Source organism: Solanum stenotomum, chromosome 8, assembly GCF_019186545.1.
Source record: "Solanum stenotomum isolate F172 chromosome 8, ASM1918654v1, whole genome shotgun sequence".
Classification (NCBI taxonomy): Eukaryota; Viridiplantae; Streptophyta; class Magnoliopsida; order Solanales; family Solanaceae; genus Solanum; species Solanum stenotomum.
In genome coordinates, this window is record NC_064289.1 from 56233564 (window position 1) to 56243118 (window position 9555).

Sequence of the window (9555 nt, forward strand, 5' to 3'; positions counted from 1 at the left end):
TAAACATTGTGAGATTCTTTAATGAATAATAAGGATTAAAAATGTATAGTAACAAGCTAATAAAACAAGAGTCAATTTGTAGCAAGCAATTCTATGAGCAAGGTCAATAAGTCAACAAACACTTTTTTTTTTGGAAGCTGTGCGTATGTGAAATTGTTTTATTTATATGAAGATTAGACACCGAATGAAAAAAAAAAATTGGTATTTATGTTAGCAAGGGAATGACATTTTTGTTCAAAATGGCGTTAAGGATTTTTATTTTTATTTTTTAATTGGTATCTAATATTCATATTAGGGATCTGCTAAATTTGAATTTACTCATTTTAGAGAATGCTATCAACAAAAAAGAGTCATTTCCATGAATTTGAATTCAAAACCTCTAATCAAGGTGGAGACTTCCAGAATTTGACGTGACTTTCTTAATATTTTTATTTATTTATTTTTCGTAGCTCTAATCAAGGTTAGAGTTATGCAAATATTAGTTATGCAGGGTTTAGTTATGCAAGTATTAGTTATGAAGGGTTTAGTTATGCAGGTATTAGTTATGTAGGGTCTAGTTATGCAGGTATTAGTTATGCAGGATTTAGTTATGCAGGGTTTAGTTATGCAGGGATTAGTTTTGCAGGGTTTAGTTATACAGGTATTAGTTATGCAGGTATTAGTTATGCAGGATTTAGTTATGCATGTATTAATTATACAAATATTAGTTTCATAGATATTATTTATGTAGGATTTAGTTATGTAGAAATTATATTACATAAATTATAACTTATTGATTATTTAATTTATTGTAAATTAATATACTTTTTTTAAAAAGTCAGAAATTATAAAATCCATGCTTATAAACAAGCAATATCCAAAATAAATAAAATGCAACAGTCCCTCGGGGGTGGGGTGGGATGGGGGTGTAAAAACGACGAAACTCAAAAACACCCTAGGGGGTCGTTCTGGTTTTTTTTTTTGGGTGGTTGTGTGTGTGTGGAGGGGGGGGGGGGGAAATAACGTAACTACAAGTTACAGAAATAGCTTTTAAAAAAAATAAAAGATATAACTCCTTAATTTTGTAAATTAATATACATTATTATTTACAAACAAACACGTAAGAAAACAAATTAAGGGTAAATATGTAATTTTATTATTTTAATCCATGTATAACTAATACCCTCATAACTTATTCCACCTTCTACCCTGCATAAAATTATACATAGATTTCTTCATAAGTTATGTAAGTATTAGCTATGTGGCATTACAAAAATACAACCAAACACCACATAAAATCAATACATGTATAACTTTTATACAACATTGAAGACACACCAACCAAACATTGTATAAAATTTATACATAATAATTTTGATTCTATTTACAAACAAACATGGTACAAAATTAATACATGAATAACAAAGTTATTCATGTATTAACTTTGTCCTTATCCAGTAACGAAACGGCCCCTAACTATTCAATCCCAACCAACTCAAAATCACCTCTAAACAGTCCTATATTTTAGACTAGATGGGGGAGGCCCGTGGCAAGCACGGGCCCAATAGTCAAAATATTATGCTTGTAAAAATATTAATACTAATGAATCAAGGGTGATACCTTTTGCAGAAGATGGATAATATCATATATTATATACTATTAGAAATAATTAGAATATGTACAACAGACATCAATATGATGCCAACTTCAACGATCTGCAAATACTAACTAATGTAATACAACCAAAATAATGACCCTTACTTAGAAGAGTGATATAGCAGATGTTTCAGTTTTGATATATAAGATTAGCATGTCATTGTTTATCATATGTAGAGGATACAAATTGTGCAACAAGCTAAGAAATGTCTACTTTATAGTTTATACTTGGATCCATATGTGACTATTTAACACGTGTTTGCTCTTTAATTCCTTTTTTCTCTTCATCTTCTTTTGGGTAGCCCTATTTTGTATTCACAAATTTTTCTGGTGCTTTTCTCTCTTCTTCACTCTTTGAATGTATCACCTCTCTTCTTGTGTGCTTGAAGATTTTGGGGCGTGACACTTTCAAATAAAGTTGAGACGGTCCGCAACCCTATTGTCATTTCCTCTTAAACTATATATCTTGAATTTCACTTATTTAAAGGAAAAGTTGAACAAGAAATTTTTAAAGCAAAACCTATCTTACATGCATAATGACATAAAATGTGAAAACTTCTTCATAAAATATTATGTGTGTCAAAAATACAGATAATAACTCATTAAGGAAATGAATATTACCTAAATCATTTCCAAACATCATTAGTCTCCTATTGTATGATCATTCTCTCAATTCCACAATTGTAATTATGAATATGATAAACTATGGTGGTTTGGTATCGTCTGTCAGTCTGCTAATAAATCAGAAGTTGCAATTCAAACAATACAAAAATAACGGAAGAAATTTAGATGATACTAAAAGCATAACTTCTATCTAAGAATAACTACTAAATACTAATACAACATCATCCAAAATAGAACACTATGGTTCCCTACAAATCTTAAAAGCTTGAAAAGGGTGTGAAATTGTACTTGAAGGCTTGAAAATTAGAGAATCTGAAATCAATCATTTTCCAAAGCAGGTCTGTTTCTAGAAGTTGATCGTTTTTCTCGGTCTCTTGCCTCACTCAGCAACACAATTGTTTAAGCGAGTGAGGATCCAAAAGTTCTAATTGGCAAGTGTATGAAACGTTTTTGAATTAGAGAGGAGTCAAATAGTACTTCCAAGAGGACGAACAGCTTATTCACGTTTCAAAATTCCTATTGACATTGATGAGAATTTCACTTGCAATATTAGTAAACAGAGTTCATTAGCGACTCTAATTCAAGATTCAAAGTTAATTGTTTGGGATGAGCCTTCATATTTTCCCTGTTGACACGTGTATTGTTATTTGGTTTGTAAGCAAACCACGTGCACTCCTGAACACGACCACAAAAATTGTACTATGTGCTGGGATATTTTAGTCATTGAATAAAAATTTTAATATTCCAACCAAGTAGTATGTATGTAAAATTTCCTACCATTTATAAAAAATACAAAAATCTCCTCCTGGATACATCCCTCCCATTATGAACCATGTTTATATATAGTTATGTATCCCACAATACAGAAATGGATCCAAACACAACAACATAGTAGAAACAAATGGATCCAACAATAGAGGAATGTATCTCACACAACAGAATCAGTAGAGATCAATGTATCCGACAATAGAGGAATGTATGACACAACAACAGAGTAGAGACCAATGTATTCGACAGTAGAGGAATATATCCGACGCAACTGAATCTTAAGTAATGTATCGAACAATTGAGTAATGTATCTGAGAGCAATGGAAATTTCAAAATTATTGTAATTAAGAAGATTTTCGGAATAGGATGTCATTAGCACGGTATGAGATTTCTCTATTTTATACAAATTTTAAAGAACATTTTACCCATCAATTTTGTTTTCTCTTATTATTTTACTCCTATATTATATATTTATTACTACCCTTATTTAGAAGTGGCACTTCTAAAGGACTAACACAGCTTAAAATAATTGTACCTTGTGCTGAAAATGTGATGAGACAAATAAGGGCAGTTTTGGTATTGTGAGATAATTTCATAATTCATAATTCTATATCCTCATGTTCATTTTCTTAGTTTAATATTTCAGATGAGTTAAATTTTTCAGTTCAAATTTCAAGAAATTGTATCCCTAAATTATGTATTTTCACTTCAAAACTTCTAAATGCAACTTATAAGTATAAAGTATTAAATATTAATTAAAACTTAACATTGTCAATTTTGCTATTCTAAGTTTGGATTTCTCAGTTCAAAATTTAGAACATTATTATCCTAAATTTCAGTTTCCAATTCAAAACATCATGGCACTGTCATAAATATTAGTTTTCCAATTTAAAATTAGTATATTATATCCTTATGTTTGGTCTTGAAATGTTCATCATGTAGCTCAAACTTGATGATTTTAATACCAATCTTCCAACTTGTATATCTATGTTCAACAATAATTATATATGTACAAAATAAGGCTACAGAATAAGGCTTAAAAGGAGGAAATGATTCAGACAATGATTGGTTCACATATAAGGTGAAAGGACGGCCACACTGGTTGAGGTGTAGAGGAGGTGGGAGTGAATAGATTATAATTGAGAAGCCAATAGAGAAGGTGATGTGGCACCTCTCTATTTCCTGACCTTTTTTTTTTTTTTCAATTATTTTTTTTCTTGCAAAATCATCTTCTTAACTTATACCTCTTCAATTATATAAATTCTATTCTTAAATTAGAATTAATAATATTCATAACTCCCAAACCTTTCATATTCATAACCTCTCAAGCCTTTCATATTTGTAACCTCTAATTATTTAATGTAGAAGGTTATATTAACACTATAAAATCACCCTAAAATTGTGTGTTATATTGTAGTGATCTTCAATTAGAGAATTAGTGGTAGACATGTTACAATATTTTTAAGCTTTAAGGTGCATTATCTTTTGGAAATATGATTTCATATATTACTTTTAATTAGCAAGTAAGGCTAATATGTCAAAGCATATTTTTGTTTCTTTTGGATAAATTATTTTGGTTTGTTATTTTTATGATTCTCTTTATAACCATAAAAATGGAGATTCATTTTAGGAGTAATAATTTGTTATTATTTTTCTTGACTCTTGTATATAGGATGAAATGAAATCATCCAAAGATGGAGATTAATGGATTTTTAGCTATATAGATTGATTATTCTTTATTTTTTTAGGTGCTTAAGAAGTAATGTTTCTATTATATTATTTCCTTTTGGATTATTTATGTTTTGTCAAAAATGATTATATGTGTAGGAGGACTTATGATTAAATGTAATTTTCTCCTTATTCTTTATCTTTTTCTTCTTTTGCTAGATAATTTTTTTACTTATTTGATTATATTTTGCAAATTATAGGAGATATATCTATAATGAAAATGGTTAGACATTCTTACATAATTTGATTTTACAAGGTAAAATAATTTGATATGTCTAATATAATTACAACTCTTTCTTTGTTGAAATCATACATTTAATATTATTTGTTTGTGTTCGTGAAGATATAAATCTTGAGTTTTTTTTAAAAAATTATTTAATTTAGGGAAAAGAGTCTGATATAACCCTCAACTTTGTCATTTGGAGCTGATATGCCCCTCGTTATGATAGTGGCTCATATATACCCTTACTGTTATACAAACGGCTCACATATACCCCTACCGTTACAAAATGAGCTCACATATACCCTTAATTTAACGGAAGTGAAAAAAATAGTTTTAAATTTATATTTTTGACTTTTAAATTTAAAAAAAATCATGTAGGGGTATATATGATCCTTCTAGCGAATTTCAAGGTATATTTTAATCTTTTTTATACATAAATTATTTTTTGAAGTCTTTGATTATCATTTTTTGAGTTTCTTATTCTTATTTTAATTTTTTCTTTCGTTCGTTAGTGTAAAGAGAAAATTTTAAAACCAATTTTTTTTGTGGCTATATTATAATTTAACACAATTTTTTTCCACTATATTGTTATTTAGTTTTTGTATTGAAAAAAAATTGGGACATCTATAATAAAGTTTACCATAATGAGGGGTATATCAGCTCTAATTGATAAAACTAAGGGGTATATCAGGCCCTTTTCCCTTTAAATTATTCTCTTTAGACCTCTATGTAATTCTTAGATAATTTGATTATATTATATTGATAACACTCTTCAAAAAATTTATTTCTTAATGTAAATTTATATCTCACTTTTTTGTTGATAATAGTAGTTTATTGTGTTTGTGGGCTATAATATTTTAAAACATAAAAGCATGAAATGAGTCGATGGATATTGATATGCTACTTAAAGAAATACGTACATATACTTTCATAGTTTGGTGGAGCAATTTTTACTAACAAAAATGATAGAACATGAAAATGAAAAGTTAATTTATAATTTTGAAAATACAATTGGTTTTATTAAAAATAAATTATTTATTAATGTGTAAAATTGCAGTCTTTAAAATTTTCATTTTTGTTGTTTTTGAGGAGATTTCAAGTTGTTTATTAATAAGTGAAGTTGCAGTCTTTATATTTTTAATTTTTGTTATTTTCCAGGAGTTTTCAAGTTATTTCAAAATTGCGTTAATTTATAATTTTGAAAATACAGTTAGTTTCTTTACTTTCTATTTACTTATAATAGAATATTTGTCTCAATAACTCTATTTTTATTGTCTTCATTTTCTATAATTAATTTCTTTATTAGTGTAAGAATGTACAAATATAACTCCTATTATGTTACATAATTTATTATATTGAATGTAATATTTATTTAAAACGTGAAATATACTTTTAAATATTTTTGTGTTTAAGCCAAGCAAAATTAAAAGAAATAGGAATTTGTATGTGTAATTTTTTTGAATATTTTTTGCGTAGTTAATTCTTTTTTTTGTTCTGTTTTATGTTTATTTTTGAATTTATTTTCTTATATTCTTTTGTTTTTCCAATATAAGTTGTCCCAAAAAGTAACTGGATATCTGAACTTAAATATAATAATATATTAAGAAATGGAAACTAACTAATTAAGATTATTATTTTTCATCATTTAAATATGTAGACTTATTTTTATTTAAAATGCTTTGTGTACAACTTGGTAGTGCCGTGTTCGTCCTCTAAAGTGTCACTTCTAATAAGGAGTAATATAGTAGTATTTTTTAATGTTTTATCGTAACGATAAATAGGGTTAATGAGAAATAGTTTTTTTATCTCTAAAGTAGAAGAGATGAGATCTCTTTGCACTTTACCATCTTCAGATTCTACTTTATAAGACGACAATAAATATATTTATTATTGCTGTTGTTCACTATCACAAACAGAGATCTTCGCTACCGTGAACCAATTAAAAAATTGTGTTAAGTCCCCACGCGTCTATAAACTTGGTCCAATCTGATTGGCTATTCAATATCTTTCACTTTTGTATAAATATCTATACTATAGTTCTTTCTCATCAAACCACGTCTACTATTTAGGCAAATTTTATTTTCTTGATTTGCCTACCACTGATTTCTTCCATTGCTTTCTAAATTTTTATTTAAATCTCTGTATGGTTATACATTTTTTCTTTTTAATGGTTTTCAAAATTTGTCATCTGATAGTGAAGAATTTATCGTTCAAATTTCTTTATTATTGAAATTTTGTTGTCTCTAATCACCATTTGTTTTTTAGGGTTGTTTTGAATTTAAAACAAAAGGGTAAAATCTAAATGGGTCTACAATACAATTCCTAGAAATCCAACTTGAAAAATTATGTTAAAAATGGAAAATATAAACTGAAATAAATTTAATTGAGAGTTATCCTCCGTCTGTTCCATTTTATGTGACACTTTTTATTTTTGGAGAATCAAATAGTTTAAGTTTGACCGAAAATTTGCGCATGGTATCTTCAATTTTTTTAAAATGGAATTTATATATTTGTAAACTACGTAAATATCAAAGTATTATAAGTCACAATAATTAATAATTCAAAATATTTTAAAGATCTATAAAAAATGTAATATCAAAGATTAACTAAAGAGAGAGTAAAAGGGGAGAATGGAAAGTAGAAAAAAAAAAGAAAAAAAACGAATATATAGAGAGAAACTGAGGAAAAAAGTCAGAAAAAGTAATTCTTCATGTGGGTTGTTGTATATGTAGAAAGACACGTGTACAATTAATGAGACACAATTAATTTTATAGTACAGTTTGAAATGCTTTATGTACAACTTGGTAGTGTCGTGTTCGTCCTTTGAAGTGTCAACTCTAATAAGGAGTAAAATGAGTAATAATAATAATTCTTATAAGGAGTAATGAGTAATAATAATAATTGCAATGTTAGTCCTTGTAAGTAATGCGTAATAATAATAATTGCAATGTTAGCCCTTGTAATTGTCATTTATAAAAGTTAATGTACAATTCTTTTTGCACGTTGTACAACTAATTTAATGCAGTCAAAAGTTAATGTACAAAATTCTATGCATGTTGTACAACTAATTGAATGCAGTGTTAGTCCTCTAAGTTTCATTTCTAAATAAGAGTAAAGTAATATAAAATTCTCTCGATATTTCAATTCTTTTAATAAATGAATTACTTAAAATAATTCACATTATAGTTCATTGAATTTTAAAGAGAAAAAAAATACATTCACTGTATCACACCCGTTGAAAATAGGTTGCATACTTTCAGTTACACAACAAACTCAATTTATACAATTTATTTAGTTCCAAGTTTGGAACTGCAGTTATCTTATTTTATATTTAGTTCACTTTAAGTAGTTATCTTAGTCAGATTTTTTTTTAGTTATTATTTCCTCTATCTCAATTTATACAATTTATTTAGTTCCAAGTTTGGAACTGCAGTTATCTTATTTTATATTTAGTTCACTTTAAGTAGTTATCTTAGTCAGATTTTTTTTTAGTTATTATTTCCTCTATCTCAATTTATACAATTTATTTAGTTCCAAGTTTGGAACTGCAGTTATCTTATTTTATATTTAGTTCACTTTAAGTAGTTATCTTAGTCAGATTTTTTTTTAGTTATTATTTCCTCTATCTCAATTTATACAATTTATTATTATTTTTATTCAATTTAAATATAATAATATATTTATATATATTTAGTATTTTCTACTTTAATTTATTTTTTTACTTGTCATTTTTTGAAAAATTAAAGAAGGATAATATTTTTTTAATCATACTTTCAATTTATTAATATTGAGTTAATGTCTTTGAAAAGTATAGATCATGTAGTGAGTAAATTTGTTTGAGACTCTATTAATTAATAAGGGTAAAATGATAAAGCTCATTATATTAATCATTGTTCTCTTAATATGTGTGTCGAGTCAAAATTTGACAAATAAATAGGAACAAATGGAGTAATAATTTAATTTAAAATGTAATTTTATCTATGATTTAGTTTGGATCATAAATTTTAAAAATCTGTCTTTTTGCTTAAAATTTTATGTCAAATCAAATTAAATCACATAAATTGAGACGTACTCCCTTTTATCCCATATTAGTAGATCCACTTTTCGTTTTACACGCATATTAAGAAATTATAAATAAGAGGATAGTTTTATCAACTCATCCCTTAAGAACTTCTCTAAAACTTTACAAACAAGTGTGAGCACTTTAAAAAAATAATAATTATAAGGATAATATGGAAAAAAAATCAATTAATACTTTCTTAAAATAGTAAGGTGATCAATTACTCCTTCGGTTCAATTTTACTTGTCACATTTTGACTTGACACACCCATTATGAAAATAATATTGATATAAGTATTTTACCAAATTATCTCCTGTTAAATGATGTCTAGAAAAATGATTTGGAAAATAAATATTTAATGTTGAGGGTAAAATATGAAAAAAAAAAATTATTGTCTTTTCTTGATATGTCAAAAGTGACGAGTTTTATTTTAGAAATAAGTGACAAATGAAAGTGACTGGAGGGAGTAAATATAACAACAAGTATAGTGATAAACTAATATGGGACATAATTAAGG